Source organism: Lepidochelys olivacea (genome assembly GCF_965140295.1).
Source record: "Lepidochelys olivacea isolate rLepOli2 genome assembly, chromosome: 5".
Classification (NCBI taxonomy): Eukaryota; Metazoa; Chordata; order Testudines; family Cheloniidae; genus Lepidochelys; species Lepidochelys olivacea.
Genome location: NC_140415.1, coordinates 127,321,456 through 127,336,552, shown reverse-complemented (window position 1 = coordinate 127,336,552; position 15,097 = coordinate 127,321,456). Strand labels below are relative to the sequence as shown.

The 15,097-nt window shown below is 50.9% G+C and overlaps 1 long non-coding RNA gene across 1 annotated transcript in view; it reads left to right on the top strand.

The window, feature by feature from the left end:
- The window catches only part of LOC311520729, a 105,644-nt gene that overhangs the window by 11,376 nt on the left and 79,171 nt on the right, over positions 1-15,097 (top strand). The gene's annotated exons all lie outside the window — the stretch shown is intronic.

The following is a 15,097-nucleotide window of genomic DNA, read 5'->3' as shown; positions in this document are numbered from 1 at the left end:
TTAGGACGGAAGAACCCAATGCACAGCTACAGACTAGGGACCGAATGGCTAGGCAGCAGTTCTGCGGAAAAGGACCTAGGGGTGACAGTGGACGAGAAGCTGGATATGAGTCAGCAGTGTGCCCTTGTTGCCAAGAAGGCCAATGGCATTTTGGGATGTATAAGTAGGGGCATAGCGAGCAGATCGAGGGACGTGATCGTTCCCCTCTATTCGACATTGGTGAGGCCTCATCTGGAGTACTGTGTCCAGTTTTGGGCCCCACACTTCAAGAAGGATGTGGATAAATTGGAGAGAGTCCAGCGAAGGGCAACAAAAATGATTAGGGGACTGGAACACATGAGTTATGAGGAGAGGCTGAGGGAGCTGGGATTGTTTAGCCTGCAGAAGAGAAGAATGAGGGGGGATTTGATAGCTGCTTTCAACTACCTGAAAGGGGGTTCCAAAGAGGATGGCTCTAGACTGTTCTCAATGGTAGCAGATGACAGAACGAGGAGTAATGGTCTCAAGTTGCAGTGGGGGAGGTTTAGATTGGATATTAGGAAAAACTTTTTCACTAAGAGGGTAGTGAAACACTGGAATGCGTTACCTAGGGAGGTGGTAGAATCTCCTTCCTTAGAGGTTTTTAAGGTCAGGCTTGACAAAGCCCTGGCTGGGATTATTTAACTGGGAATTGGTCCTGCTTTGAGCAGGGGGTTGGACTAGATGACCTTCTGGGGTCCCTTCCAACCCTGATATTCTATGATTCTATGATTCTATGATCAGCAGTGAAATAGTTAAGGGTCATTAAATTCCTCATCAGTGGGCATCTGAGTTAGCCCCATTTCGATTAACAGGGCAGTTCACAGCTCTCAGAGCTATGGTTTCAGGCTTTCCGCAGATACAGGCAGGCTTCTCTGCACTGGTTACACTCGGGTCAAGCTTTCAACTTTTTCTCTGCAACCATAAGGGCTAGAGAGTCCTTTTTTCCCCTACCTGTAAAAATGTAGCCTCTGCAGAACTAGCCGCCAGTGTCAGGTTGCCAATCCAGCCCAGAACCACATGATCTTATTGCTGCAAACCCTGTCCTTCTTCCTCCATACACTACCTGCTGTTTGGTATCACCACTCGTTGTGTCATGTTTAGAGTTAGATTGCAAGCTCTTTGTCTTTTGGCTTGTCCTGTAGAGAAGCTAGTACACTGGAGGACACTGTAAACATTTTAAAAATTGCAATAAGAGCTTATGGAGCTCTGAAACACCACATTAAGGACTGAAGTGAGGATGAAGTGCACGAGCCACTGGTTCAAGTTTCACCCCCAGTGTGTAGCGGGAAGAAAGGGCTCAGTCTATGCCGCACATAGGGGCTAAGCCAAAGCCCACCGAAGTGAATGGAAAGACTCCATTGGAGTCAAGATTGAATAGGCTTTGGAGTAGGGCCACAGCGTTTGCACAGTACAGCAGCAGAGGAGACAGCAAAATGGGACAGTGAAAGGAAAAATGTGTCTATCATATGTGACTTTCACCACATGCAACATGCAGAGGGAGACAATGTAAGTTAAACTGGTGCCAACTCCTCCTCCCAGATTTTACGGGAATGCTTGTTGGGAGTTTCAGAGGATGTGTATTGTTAGCTCTCAGACCTCAGTAATAGGTGAGCAGGTGCTAAGCCTTCCAAAAAAGACTTCCTTCCTCCAATTGTTAGGCTGTTATAGACTTGAAAATCAGTGTTAACAAAAAGAAAGGAAAAACAAAATGAAGAGTTGAAAAAAATTTGGACTAAAACCCCTTTCCCCTCTGAGGCGTCATCTGTGCTGCGGATTTAACTCAGATGATTGGCAAGCAGGTTAGCCTGGCCCTGGTGTGGCCAGCCACCCTACAAAGCCCTACCCAAGTTACTGTGTCCTCACCGATGCAGCACTCACCTGTGTGTCTTCGGGGGTCGCAGGCCATGGTTCTTTGTGCTACAGTAACCTGAGCCACGCTAAGTTGCTTTCCCAGTGAATTGCGGTATTGGAGAACTTGTCTGTCCTTCTGGGCACACAGGGGAACTGTGAAAAGGCACTGGAGGGCTATTGGCACTGGAGTGGGTTTGCCTGTGACCTCACTGCAATGCGGGTTACCAGCCCAAGTGGAAGCAGCACCTGGGCTTTAGCCTGTTGCCCCTGCTGGGCCAGCTCGCCTGGGTATAAAGCACCCACCCACACACTCAGGAGGGGTGTTTCTGGCTGGACAGAAGGGGGCTTGGGGCAACACCTGAGTTAACTCTGCAGTGAAGACAGACCTTCATTTGCTTCACTTTCACCATGCCACTTTCTCACTCACCGTTGTGGGCTCCATCAACTGGAGCCCATTTTACTAGTGTGTTAAGTACAGGGGTACTGGTACCATTGTAAGCTGCAGTGTATGTGGGATGCACATGTCACTAATACTCATCCTGTGTTAGCCAGTTCTAAGCAGGACCTAGGCTAGCTGACACAGTATTAAAATCCCTAGCACCCAGCCCACAGTACAGCTTCAAATATCAGTAATACTGTGACAGCTGCACCCTGGCTACATATGGCTAAATGCCACTGCAGAATTTGCAAGTGTGGACAAGACCATAGAGTCTTCCAGGTTAGTACAGACCTGAATCTCTAGTGTATAAAATGAGTAGAAAGATCTTTCTGAAGAAAAAAGACCTGCAGGTCTTTATACATCACAAAAAAGACACAAGACTAAATTCTCTCCTTTGCAGGTCACTTTTAAGGTGCAACATTACATCCTGTAACATGACATATTGTTAAACAAGATGTGATATCACATTTTGTGCCCATCTCCTTTTTTAAAGGGAATTTTTTTATTTGCTATACTTCAGCAAAATGCCCTTGAAAGTACACAGATTTGCTATTCTGTCTGAAGGACAGAGACGAACAAACAAACAGAAATACACAGAAGAGGAGAGGAAGTGATGACTACTTACTAATGGAAGAAATCTTTAACATTTGAGCCTCAACCTGCAAACATTTATGCACGAGTACATCTATGCACATAAATAGTCCCAGTGACGTCAGGGGAACAACTCACTCACATATAGTAAAAGCTTTTGCAGCATTGAGCGTTGATGTCTCTGCTCTTTGTTGGCATGTGACTTTTGGAGATAGTTACTCCTGAGGGAATTCTGCACCACTGTGCATGCTCAGAATTTATGTTCCTCACAGATTTCTTTGCTTCCCCACAGAAAAATTAGTGTCTGACGGGGAAGCAAAGGGAAGCCACAAGAGCAGTTGTGTGACCCTTCTCAGCAGTATGTTTCGGGTGCCCAGGGAAGCTGGCAGAGAAGTAAATCACTGTGGGGCAGGGAGCAGGACTGGGGAAGACCTGGCTGGTGGTTCCTACCCTGTGCCGGGCTTAGCTGCTAGTCCCAGCTGGGCAGGACGGGACTTACTCTTCCCTTGCATGGCATCCAGGGCCAGGTCAGACCCACCCCCAGATTTCTCCCCCAGCTGCAGGAAGCTCTGCAAATTCTCCCCCCACACCCACTTCCTGTACCCATTTCTCCTCAGCTGGAGGGGGAGGGATCTCTGTACAGGGAGCTGCTCCTCCATCCACCCAACCCCTATTCATCCAGACGTCCTCATACCCAGACCCTCCCACCAAGCCTCACCCCCCCTGCACTCAGAACCCCCCCCAATGAGCCACACTCCACCTGCACCACCCTGACAAGCCACCCGTACCCAGATCCCCACCGCACCAAGCCCCAACACGTTGCAACTGGATCCCCACCCTCCTGAGCCCCACTCCCCCAGAATCTGGACCCTCCCACTGAGCCCCCCACACCCAGACTCCCCAGCCTAATTCTACCCCCCATACCCAGACCCTGCCTGTTGAGCCCCAACCACCTTCAGCTGCAGAGTCCCATTACCATTGCACCCAGAACCCCCCCCCACAAATCTTTGTGCATCCAGATCCCCCCACACCCAGATCCTCCACTGAGCCACCTGCACCCAGATTGCCACATACAAAACCCTTTCAACCTCCACCTGAATCCCCCCACACTAAGCCCCTCCACACTTGGATCCTGCCTTGCTGAGCCTGCCTGCCCACACCTGGCACAGAGGGGCAGGGCCCCTGGGTGTTTCTGGGGCAGGCCTGGTCCTTGCGCTGTGTCAGGGTTGGGTGCAGCCTCATCACTGAGTCTGTGTCCCAGGGTGAGCTGCAGGGTGATCTCCCACCTCTTTGCAGCCAGTGTTAGCCAGATCCTCATACAGGAAACCCGTTACAAAGCAGGGAATTAGACCTGGGTCTCCCAAGATCTTAACCACTGAACCATCCTTCACAACAACTTACTACCATTCACTGGAATTTTGTTGAAGCCTGTTCATCTGCAGCTAGCAGCGTGTGTATTTGGGGTGACATGCAGCGTTCACTAGAGGTCTGATCCTGCTCCCTCTGGAGTCGAGGGGTTCTCTGCCATTGACTTCAACCGAAGCAGAACTGGGCCCTATGTCCAGACAGTGGTGCTCCATGCCCCTTTGACAGATAGTCATGAAAATGCTGTGAAATCCAGAGTAATTAAGGCTCCAGCTGAGGCCCCCCTTGTTAACCAGCCCCTTGCTGGGTTCAGTCAAAGTGTATGTCTCACTCTAGCTACCTCCCCATGCTGTCACATGTCCTGTTTGTGCCCCAGTGTCTGCCGTTTGCTCATCAACCAGCCTTGCTTTTCCAGGCAGGTTGTGGGCTCAGTGTGGCTGACTGAAGTTTTGGGCGGACTAGCCCCTGTTTTCACCAGCATCCACCAGTGAAACTGCACATCAGTTGCTTCTACGTTGTCAGACAAAGTGCACCCAGGATGTGGGGCCTTCCATTTGGGCCCGGCTCCTCTATCAGTCAGGTGTACATGTGTGAGTGCACATGCTCATGGGGCCACGTTTACTTGCCTCTGCAGAAGTGTGCTCGACACAGGAGATGGCCCCATCCAGGCAGCCAGCCACATGCTTGCTGCCCGTGCAGGAGAATACACGTGGAGGTGAGGATTAATGGTCCATGGATGGCTAACAGCGTAGGAGATGGGACATCTGGATGGGGCACTGGCCTTTACCCCTTCTTAACACAGCATGGCTTGGGTGACACATCTCCTCGCTCCCCTTTGCACAGCCCTGCCTCCAAAGAGCAGTGATCTAGGCCATGACGGCACTCATTATTCCTTAGAAGATGAAAGCACATAAGGACTTGTCTGCTCGGTACCTTTTTAACTATATCTGTTTGAAACCTGTGTAGTTAAAGCAATACAGGCCCCTGAACGTGGATGCTGCTAGAGCATCAGAAAAAGGCACTTCTAACCGTATTGCTTAAATTTATGGGAGGAAGCTATACAGATATCAGACATCTTTACACCAGTATATCCATGTCCACATTAGCTGTTGTACTGGTATAACAATATTGGTTAAAATAAAACAATCACCCCTCTCACAAAACTGTATGTAGAGCAGGACTGAGAGAAGCCTTCAGAAGTAAGGTGAATGGTAGGAAGGAGTCCAGGGATGCAGTATCTGACGTATCTCTGTGCACCAAGCAAAGAACCCTACCTTCAAATCCATGCCTTTCACGGGCTGCATCTATACAAGGAAGCTTCACAGGTTTAACTGAAGTCAGATTGGAAACGAGTTTAGTTAACACCACAAACCAAGCCCCATCAGGACTCATTTATGTAAATACTAGAAAAGAAGATAGTTTTAGAAGGGACAGAAAACTTCATGCTTCAGCATCTACGCCAATATTTACAGGGTTAGGAAGAGACACCCTCCCTGCCCCCAAGGAGCAGATTATCCCACGGTTGGCTAACATAGGCCTTCTTGAGCCTTCCTCAGAAGCCTCTGGTGTCAGCTACTATCAGACACAGGACACTGGGCCAGGTGAGCCATGGGTCTGGCCATTCCTGTGTTCCTAGAACTAGCACTGTTGGTTCCGCTGGCACCTGTACCTTTAGCTGGGAATAAGCTATGCTGGTATAAAGCACCTTTGTACCCACTATGACAGGTTTATATTGAAGTAAGTGTCTCCACAGAGGATTATGCACTAGTTTAACTCAAGCCTTGTGTACACGAAAAAGGGTTTACGGTGATAACCTTATTGGTATCGCTACACCAGCAAACCCTCCGAGTGGAAACCCAGCTTATATGGGCAAGAGTTCTTTAGCTAGTATAATTTGTACCAATTCTACAAAAGAAACAGGTCATGGCAGCATAATTGCATCTACACGCAAGCCTGTTGTGGTCTGCACGCTCTGCTTTGAGTGGCATCTTATTTTGATGGGGGAGACTGGGAGAACAGCAGTCTGAGATGGGATTCCTCCCCCACAACTGATATAGCTATTCCAACATAACTTTAAATGTAGACTATGCCTAACACCTGGTCTACACTAGGAGTTGAGTTCGAATTTAGCAGCGTTAAATCAATTTAACCCTGCACCCGTCCACACGACGAAGCCCTTTTTCTCGACTTAAAGGGCTCTTAAAATTGATTTCCTTACTCCACCCCCGACAAGGGGATTAGTGCTGAAATTGGCCTTGCTGGGTTGAATTTAGGGTACTGTGGACACAATTAGATGGTATTGGCCTCTGTGAGCTATCCCAGAGTGCTCCACTGTGACCACTCTGGACAGCACTCTCAACTCAGATGCACTGGCCAGGTAGACAGGAAAAGGCCCGCGAACTTTTGAATTTCAATTTCCTGTTTGGCCAGCATGGCAAGCTGCAGGTGACCATGCAGCGCTCATCAGCAGAGGTGACCATGATGGAGTCCCAGAATCGCAAAAGAGCTCCAGCATGGACCGAACAGGAGGTACGGGATCTGATCGCTGTATGGGGAGAGGAATTCGTGCTATCAGAAGTACGTTCCAGTTTTCGAAATGCCAAAACATTTGTCAAAATCTCCCAGGACATGAAGGACAGAGGCCATAACAGGGACCCGAAGCAGTGCCGCGTGAAACTTAAGGAGCTGAGGCAAGCCTACCAGAAAACCAGAGAGGCGAACGGCCGCTCCGGGTCAGAGCCCAAAACATGCCGCTTCTATGATGAGCTGCATGCCATTTTAGGGGGTTCAGCCACCACTACCCCAGCCGTGTTGTTTGACTCCTTCAACGGAGATGGAGGCAACACGGAAGCAGGTTTTGGGGACGAGGAAGATGATGATGATGAGGTTATAGATAGCTCACAGCAAGCAAGCGGAGAAACTGGTTTTCCTGACAGCCAGGAACTGTTTCTCACCCTGGACCTGGAGCCAGTACTCCCCGAACCCACCCAACGCTGCCTCCCGGACCCGCCAGGTGGAGAAGGGACCTCTGGTGAGTGTACCTTTTAAAATACTATACATGGTTTAAAAGCAAGCATGTTTAATGATTAATTTGCCCTGGCATTTGTGGCTCTCCTGGATGTACTCCCAAAGCCTTTGCAAAAGGTTTCCGGGGAGGGCAGCCTTATTCCATCCACCACGGTAGGACATTTTACCACTCCAGGCCAGTAGCACGTACTCGGGAATCATTGTAGAACAAAGCATTGCAGTGTATGTTTGCTGGAGTTCAAACAACATCCGTTCTTTATCTCTCTGTGTTATCCTCAGGAGAGTGATATCATTCATGGTCACCTGGTTGAAATAGGGTGCTTTTCTTAAGGGGACACTCAGAAGTGCCCGTTCCTGCTGGGCTGTTTGGCTGTGGCTGAACAGAAATGTTTCCCGCTGTTAGCCACGGGGAGAGGGGAGGGAGGAGGGGCTAGCCACGCGCTGGTGGGGAGGCAAAATGCCACCTTGGAACGAAAGCACATGTGCTATGTATGTAATGTTAACAGCAAGGTTTACCATGAAAGAGTGTACCCCTTGTTCTATAAAATGTGTCTTTTTAAATACCACTGTCCCTTTTTTTTTCTCCACCAGCTGCAAGTGTTTCAAGGATCACAGGATCTTCTCCTTCCCAGAGGCTAGCGAAGATTTGAAGGAAAGAAAAACGCACTCGTGATGAAATGTTCTCCGAGCTCATGCTGTCCTCCCACACTGACAGAGCCCAGATGAATGCGTGGAGGCAGACAATGTCAGAGTGCAGGAAAGCACAGAATGACCGGGAGGAGAGGTGGCGGGCTGAAGAGAGTAAGTGGTGGGCTGAAGAGAGGGCTGAAGCTGAAAGGTGGTGGCAGTGTGATGAGAGGAGGCAGGATTCAATGCTGAGGCTGCTGGAGGATCAAACCAGTATGCTCCAGTGTATGGCTGAGCTGCAGGAAAGGCAGCAGGAGCACAGACTGCCACTACAGCCCCTGTGTAACCAACCGCCCTCCTCCCCAAGTTCCACAGCCTCCTCACCCAGACGCCCAAGAATGCGGTGGGGAGGCCTCCGGCCACCCAGCCACTCCACCCCAGAGGACTGTCCAAGCAACAGGTCTGGTTTACACGAAGAATTTAGGTTGGGAGAACCCCTCCCATTGACATAGGTAGTGGTGCAGCTGCGCCACTGCAGCATTTTAAGTGTAGACAAGCCCTTAGGGTTTGATCCAGCACTGGAGTTATGCTGTGGACTTCCAAGGGAACAGGCGTAAGCTCTTAAACCGTTACATTTCAATCATATGCAAACAGAGGCACTGACTTCCTAAAGTGCTGGGGGGTGCTCGACCCCTGCTCCGCCCCAGGTCCCGCCCCCACTCCACTCCTTCCCCTAACGCCCCACCCCTGCCCTGCCTCTACCTGCCCCCGCCTGCCCCATGGGTGGAAGGCAGTGGGAGGGAGGGTGAGGAGCTGATTGGGGGGCTGCCAGTGGGGACTCAGCACCTACTGTTTTTTTCCCCCATGGGTGCTCCAGCCCCGGGGCACCTGTGGAGTTGGCACCTATGCCTGCAAACACATTTTCTAAATGCATTCACAGAAGTAGCCACATATGTGAGAGGGAACTGTCCAGTCTTCACCGCTCTTGAAGAAGGCAAATTCAGTCTTTTCCTACTAGTTTTGCGTCCCTTCCAAACTGTGTTTTCACAATAGTTGCTGCGGGTGGGAAAAGGAGCTGGGGGACAAAGAGGGAGCATATTTCTGTAGCACTTCTCTCTGTGTCCTGATCCAATGCCTACAGCAGTCAGTACGAGTCTGTCCACTAACCTTAACAGGAGTTGGTTCAGACCCCTAGTGTTTTTCCTCTTGGAGATAATTTACATCCAGATTTGTCTGTTTCCCCCCGACCCACATCCCCTATGTTATCCTTACTCCAAGTGCTGTTCTGAGGAAAGGATCTGGAGCATCCAGGGATTTCTCAGAGGTTTGTGTCTGCCCTTTATCAGCTGATGTCTGCAAGCTGTGAAAAAAAAATCACTGTTTCTTAACTCCCTTCAAAGAGAGCCTTTTACTTTGTCGCTGAGAAGAATGGCACCTGACCTCCCATTCTGACCTTGTACAGTAAACAAGATCTGAAATGGAGCACACAGTGGTCTCAGCTACAGTCCCAAGCCAATATTCAGTGAGACAGAGAAGACGCAGACTCTCTTCTAAAGGGGATTGGATGGAACAACGCAATGAGAAAGAATGCCTTTGTTTAATCTGCAACGTCTACACCCTCCCTCTCGTACAATTCAGTGAGCGATGCTACACTGCAAATTCTTTTGCCACATTGAACGACGATCCTATTTAAAAGAGGTCGATTAAAAAAAAATCCTTGGCATATTCAGAACACTGAAAAATTCAGCAATTAAGGAATTATATATTTTCATAGGAAAATAATTCAGCCTTTTTATTACAGTTTGCAATGAACATTTCCCTAGTTGATTAAAATGACATCTTGAAATGAGTCGGTATTTTGGCTTATGTAAAAATGTAACATGTAGATTAAAGTTGGTCTCAGGGGGCCAAATCTGTGCTCTGTAGGTTCTTATTCCCCCCACCCCATCACCACAGTATCTGAGCCCCTTCATGCAGTGCATTAATCAAGGCGACTAACACTGGGTGGTTTTGGTTTGGTTTTATTTAAATGTACATGCTCCTCCATGTTTGTTAGAGAAGGCTGGTCAAAGAAATGCACCTTGCACCAGGACTGGGAGGATTGTGATGATCCTGAGTTCCTGGGGGAATTAATTCCACAGACTGTAGCCCCGAGTAAGTGAACTATTTGTGCTACATTGCATCCTTCCAGCAAGAATATTTGATGATTTTAATCTAACTTCTCTGTGAGCATAACAGAGTCCACAATACAAAGGGCACAAAGGTGACTGAAAACTATCTTTCCCCCAACCCGTGCATGCCATGCTCACAAGCTGCAGCTCACTATGGGGGCTGGGGTATCCAGACATTTGTTAGAGAGCATGTGATATAAAATTCGCTATTTCCAAAACATTCCACTCTCCTCTTTCCTTTTCAGGCACAGAAAGGCTGATTCCGAGATCAGCAGAAGGAAACTGGGAATTCCCAATGTCCTGCTGTTTCCTCCCCTAGTTGGCTGCCCTCCAAAGCTAAACCAAAATGATCTCTGCACAGGAGTAGACACCCTGCCATAGTGTGAGAACAGGAAGGAAAGAAACATAAGGAGGATACAATTTTCTCCCCTCTTTGCTGATGAGTTAAAGACAGTTATTATAAAACATGTCAGGAATGTGGAAATCAATTAATTAAAATTCACAGAACATGCCCAATTTTGGGGGCTCATCCATTTTATTTCCAGACCTGCATTTATGCCTTAAAGCAGCATAGTCTAATGGGACAAAGCACTGGCAGAAGAGTAGGATGCTACTCTCAGTTCTGTCCCTGACGACTTGTGACTTCGGCTAGGATTTTGAATGGAATAGAAGGGCTTTAAGCTCCCATCTCCCAGATTTAATGTCGTTCTGTGTCTCCATTTATCCCACCTATAACTCTGGCCTGCTTCCCAGGGGCTCTCCCGTCTGTATTTTTACATGCCTGCGCGCGTGCATGTGAGTGTGTGTGTGTATTGTTGTGTCTGCCAGCTGGTGGCCAGACATTGGCATGGACTTGTCTAATTAGTAGTAAGGCTTGATTTATGAGGGTGAAATGCTCCCTTCCTGTGAAGAAGCCACACAGTGGGGGTGGGGAGGAGTGCTCTAGAAACTCTGCGAGGTAAAGCTGGTGGCATTTCAGAGGCTTTCTGCCTCCAGGATAAGAAAGAGCTTTGCAGACAGAATGTAGGGTGCAGCCTTCAAACTGTGCGGCACCTCAGCATCCATGAGGCAACCTGGGTGTGCATCTGTGGACCTCTGCACAGACAGGCAAGCTTTCAATTCCATTTGTTAGCCCCTCCAGCAGCATGATTCATCAGGAGCCATATGGCTGCAGGCTCTTTCCCCTAAGCCGTAGCTGCCTCATAGCCACAGGTTGGGAAGATGTGCAGACAGAGGGGGAATTCATGGAAGCGACTACGAGTGGGTTTCCATGTTGAAATCTGCCAGCTCTGGAGGGAAGCACATCAGACAGAGAATTTCAATTCCCTAATTTGCTTCCCCTCCCCCACAAAAAGCCTTGCTGAGTCTCAGACCCAGGCACCTCCATCCTTTGGAGAATCTAACTTCCATTGAAATCACCTCTTTGAGGGTCTGAGCCCCAGCACATGGTCTGTGCACAGAAGGGCATCTACAACGCTCTAGGGCCAGGGCCTGCTCTCGGATTTTTGCCGCCCCAAGCAAAAAAAAATTTTTGGCCGCCCCCGCTTTTTTTCGTGCCCCCTGCCCCCAACTCCGCCCTAACTCTGCCCCTTCCCAACCCCTTCCCCAAATCCTCAGCCCCGCCTCCTCCCCCGGGTGTGCCACATTCCCCCCCCATTGCTTCCTGTGGCTCCCCCCCCCATCGTTCACCTCCTCTCCGCCTGCTCCCCTGAACACGCCGCTGCTCTGCGTCTCCCCCCTTCCTTTCTGGCGAGGGAAAGGCAGCGCGTTCAGGGGCGCAGGCGGAGCAGAGGTGAGCGATGGGGGGGGGAGCACAGGAAGTAACGGGGGGGGTAGAGGAACCGCTCCCCGCCCTGCCCTGTTTCGCATGCGGCCAGCCTGGGAGGGAGAGGGGAGAAGCGGCGGTGGTGCACTCAGGGGAGCAGGCGGAGGCGAGCTGGGGCGCCGGGGGCACATTTCTAGGGGCGGCCTGGCCGGCGCCGGAATCCCACCCCTAGAAATGCACCACCCCAAACACCTGCTTGTTTTGCTGGTGCCCAGAGCTGGCCCTGTCTAGGAGCCCTTTGCCCCTTGTCTGCCAGCCACACCCAGCAGTGCTTGGGAGCACAGCAAGCTCTCAGCAGACATAGGGCTTTGGTTTTTTAAGAGGGGGAATGGTCCCACTATTGTGGGGAACTTTCCTGGCTTATACACTACCCCGGTGGAATGGGCTAGTGAAAGGATCTGAGTCCTCGCTCCCACTTCCTTTGCCCAGAGGCCTGCCTGACCTCAAGGGCTCCCCTTCCACCCTCCTGTGTGGCAGAGGCTGGGCCCAGGATTCCTCAGGGGTTCGACCCCCAATCTTGTTGTGGCCACTTAGGGCAGGAGCTACGGTGTCCCCACTCCGGGGTGCTCTCTCTGTTCTGGACGCTTCCCTGACCCCCTGATCATCGCATATAGTTCAAAGCAAATACAATTTATTAAACAGCAACCAATTTTAAAAAATAAGGAAAAAATGGGAAAGGCTCGGGGACATCACAACCAGCGTCTCTGGAATGTCAGGGCTCAGGGCTGGGGGTTGAGGTGCAGGAGAGGTTACGGGCTCTGGGCTGGGGGTGCAGGCTCTGGGGTGGGGCTGGGGATGAACGGTTTGAGATACAGGAGGAGGCTCCAGGCTCGGGGATGGGGCCGAGGGATTCGGAATGAGGGAGGGAGCTGTGGGTTGAGGCAGGGGGTTGGGGTGTGGGAGGGGTGAGGACTCTGGGCTGGGGATGAGGGCTTTGGGGTGGGGCTGGGGATGAGGGGTTGCGGGGTGCAGGAGGGGACTCCAGGCTAGGGGTGTGGGGCTGAAGGATTTGGAGTGTGGGAGGGGACTGTGGGTTGAGGCACGAGGTTGGGGTGTAGGAAGGGGTGTGGGCTCTGGGCTGGGGCCGGGGATGAGGGGTTTGGGGTGCAGTATGGGGTTACGGGTGGGGGGGCTTAGGGCTGGGACAGAGCGTTGGGGCTCGGGGTTGAGGTGCGGGCTTACCTCAGGCAGTTCCCAGTCAGTGGCACCGCGGGGGGGCTAAGACAGGCTGCCTGCGTGTCCTGGGGCACTGCACTGCGCTGCGCCCCGGAAGCAGCCAGCAGGTCCAGCTCCTAGGCAATGGGGGGCACCAAGGGGCTCCATGGTGCACGCTGCTCTTGTCTGCTGGCACTGCCCCCCCAGCTCCCATTGAACCGGGAACCGGCTAATGGGAGTGCAGAGCCGGTGCTCGAGGCAGGGGCAGCGTGCGGAGCCCCGTGGCCCCCACACCTAGGAGCCGGACCTGCTGGCCGCTTCCAGGGCACAGCGCGGTGCCAGGACAGGTAGGGTCCACAGCGCCGCCGACCGGACTTTTAATGGCCCGGTTGGCGGTGCTGACTGGAGCCGGCAGGGTCCCTTTTCAACTGGGTGATCCAGGCGAAACCCGGACACCTGGTCACCCTACAGAGGACAGAACCCCCCCCGGCCTCCTGACTCCCTCATTAGCCTGCCTGCCCTGTCAATCAGGCTGACCTGCAGCACTGTCGTCTTGCCATTGCTCCTGGGGACTATCAGTCTCAGGGTCCTGATTTCCCATCAACCCTTCCCCTTTCTTTTGGTACTGGGAGCTAGCCAACCAAAAGCCGCTCACTGAGTTTTAGTAAGAGGCCAACAGACCCCTTACATTCGTTTTTCTAGGCCGTGCTTTACAGTGTTTTAATGATTTTGATAGCGGCGACTGTATGTGGTTGTCCATCATTTGTCCCGAGGGCTTGGACAGCCTGGCTTTATTAACAAGAGAGTAATTTTATAATGCAGCTGCACCCCACCCCAAGGCAATACTGCCTGTAATAGTGTGAGAGGCACTGGAAACCAGCGGCATGATGCCAGCCCACTGCTGTTCTCCCTCCTTCTCATGCAATTGTAAAAAATTCCATTTATTTTCTACCTATTTTTTAAAGGGAGCGTGAAAATGCACTGTGTGATAAAAGTGGGAAAGGGAATACATCCAGAGATGTGTGAACTGACACATCAAGGACTCTGCTGCCTCTGTTGCGTGTGCTTGATCCCCAGCGCTATTAACAGGCCCAGAGAGACAGTTCCAGTGTACGTAGTCTTTGTACGCGATAAAACCCCCCCACCATCCAACAGCCACAAAGCAGCGTTTGCTCCTAGACATGGGAAAGAAATTACTAAAAGAAAACACTTTTCAATGTTAAGTTTCCATAAAGTCACTATGAGCAATAGCGAGAAAGAAGAAGTTACTCACCTTGCAGAGTAACGATGGTTCTTCAAGATGTGTGTCCCTGTGGGGGCTCCACTTTAGGTGTTGGTGCGTCCCTGTGCCAGAGATCGGAGATTTTAGGTAGCAGTGCTCGGTCGGGGTGCACGTGTGCAGCAGCTGTCTCACGGTGCCATTAGCACCTCATGTAGAGGGCGCACGACCCAACCCTTTCAGTTCCTTCTCTACCACGGAGCCTGGTAGCATGAACTCCAAAGTAGAGGGGAGGAGGGTGGGCAGTGGAGCACCCACAGGGACACACATCTTGAAGAACCATCATTACTGCACAAGGTGATTAACTTCTTCTTTGAGTAGTGTCCCTGGGGGTGCGCCACTTTAGGTGTCTGTAGAGCAGTGGCCCACTGTGGAGGGTAGGGGCTTCGGAGTTATACGTGAAGTGGTTGAGAGCACGGTAAGGCTAACTACATAGTTCGTCTGACCGTGCTTTGGGTGATGGCATAGTGTTTAGCAAAGGTGTGCTCTGATGCCCAGATGGCAGCTCTACATATATCTATGAAAGGGAGATTGTTTAGGAAGGCTATTGATGTAGGCATAGCCCGCGTAGAATGGGATCTGATGCCCGAGGGAGGCTCTTATTGTGTAGTTGGTAGCAGGTTTGGATACAGGTGGAGATCCATCTAGATAGTCTCTGAGTCAATATTGCACAACCCTTGGATCGTTCTGTTGTGGAGATACACAGTCTTGGTGATTTACGGAAGGGTTTAGTTCTGTCTAAATAG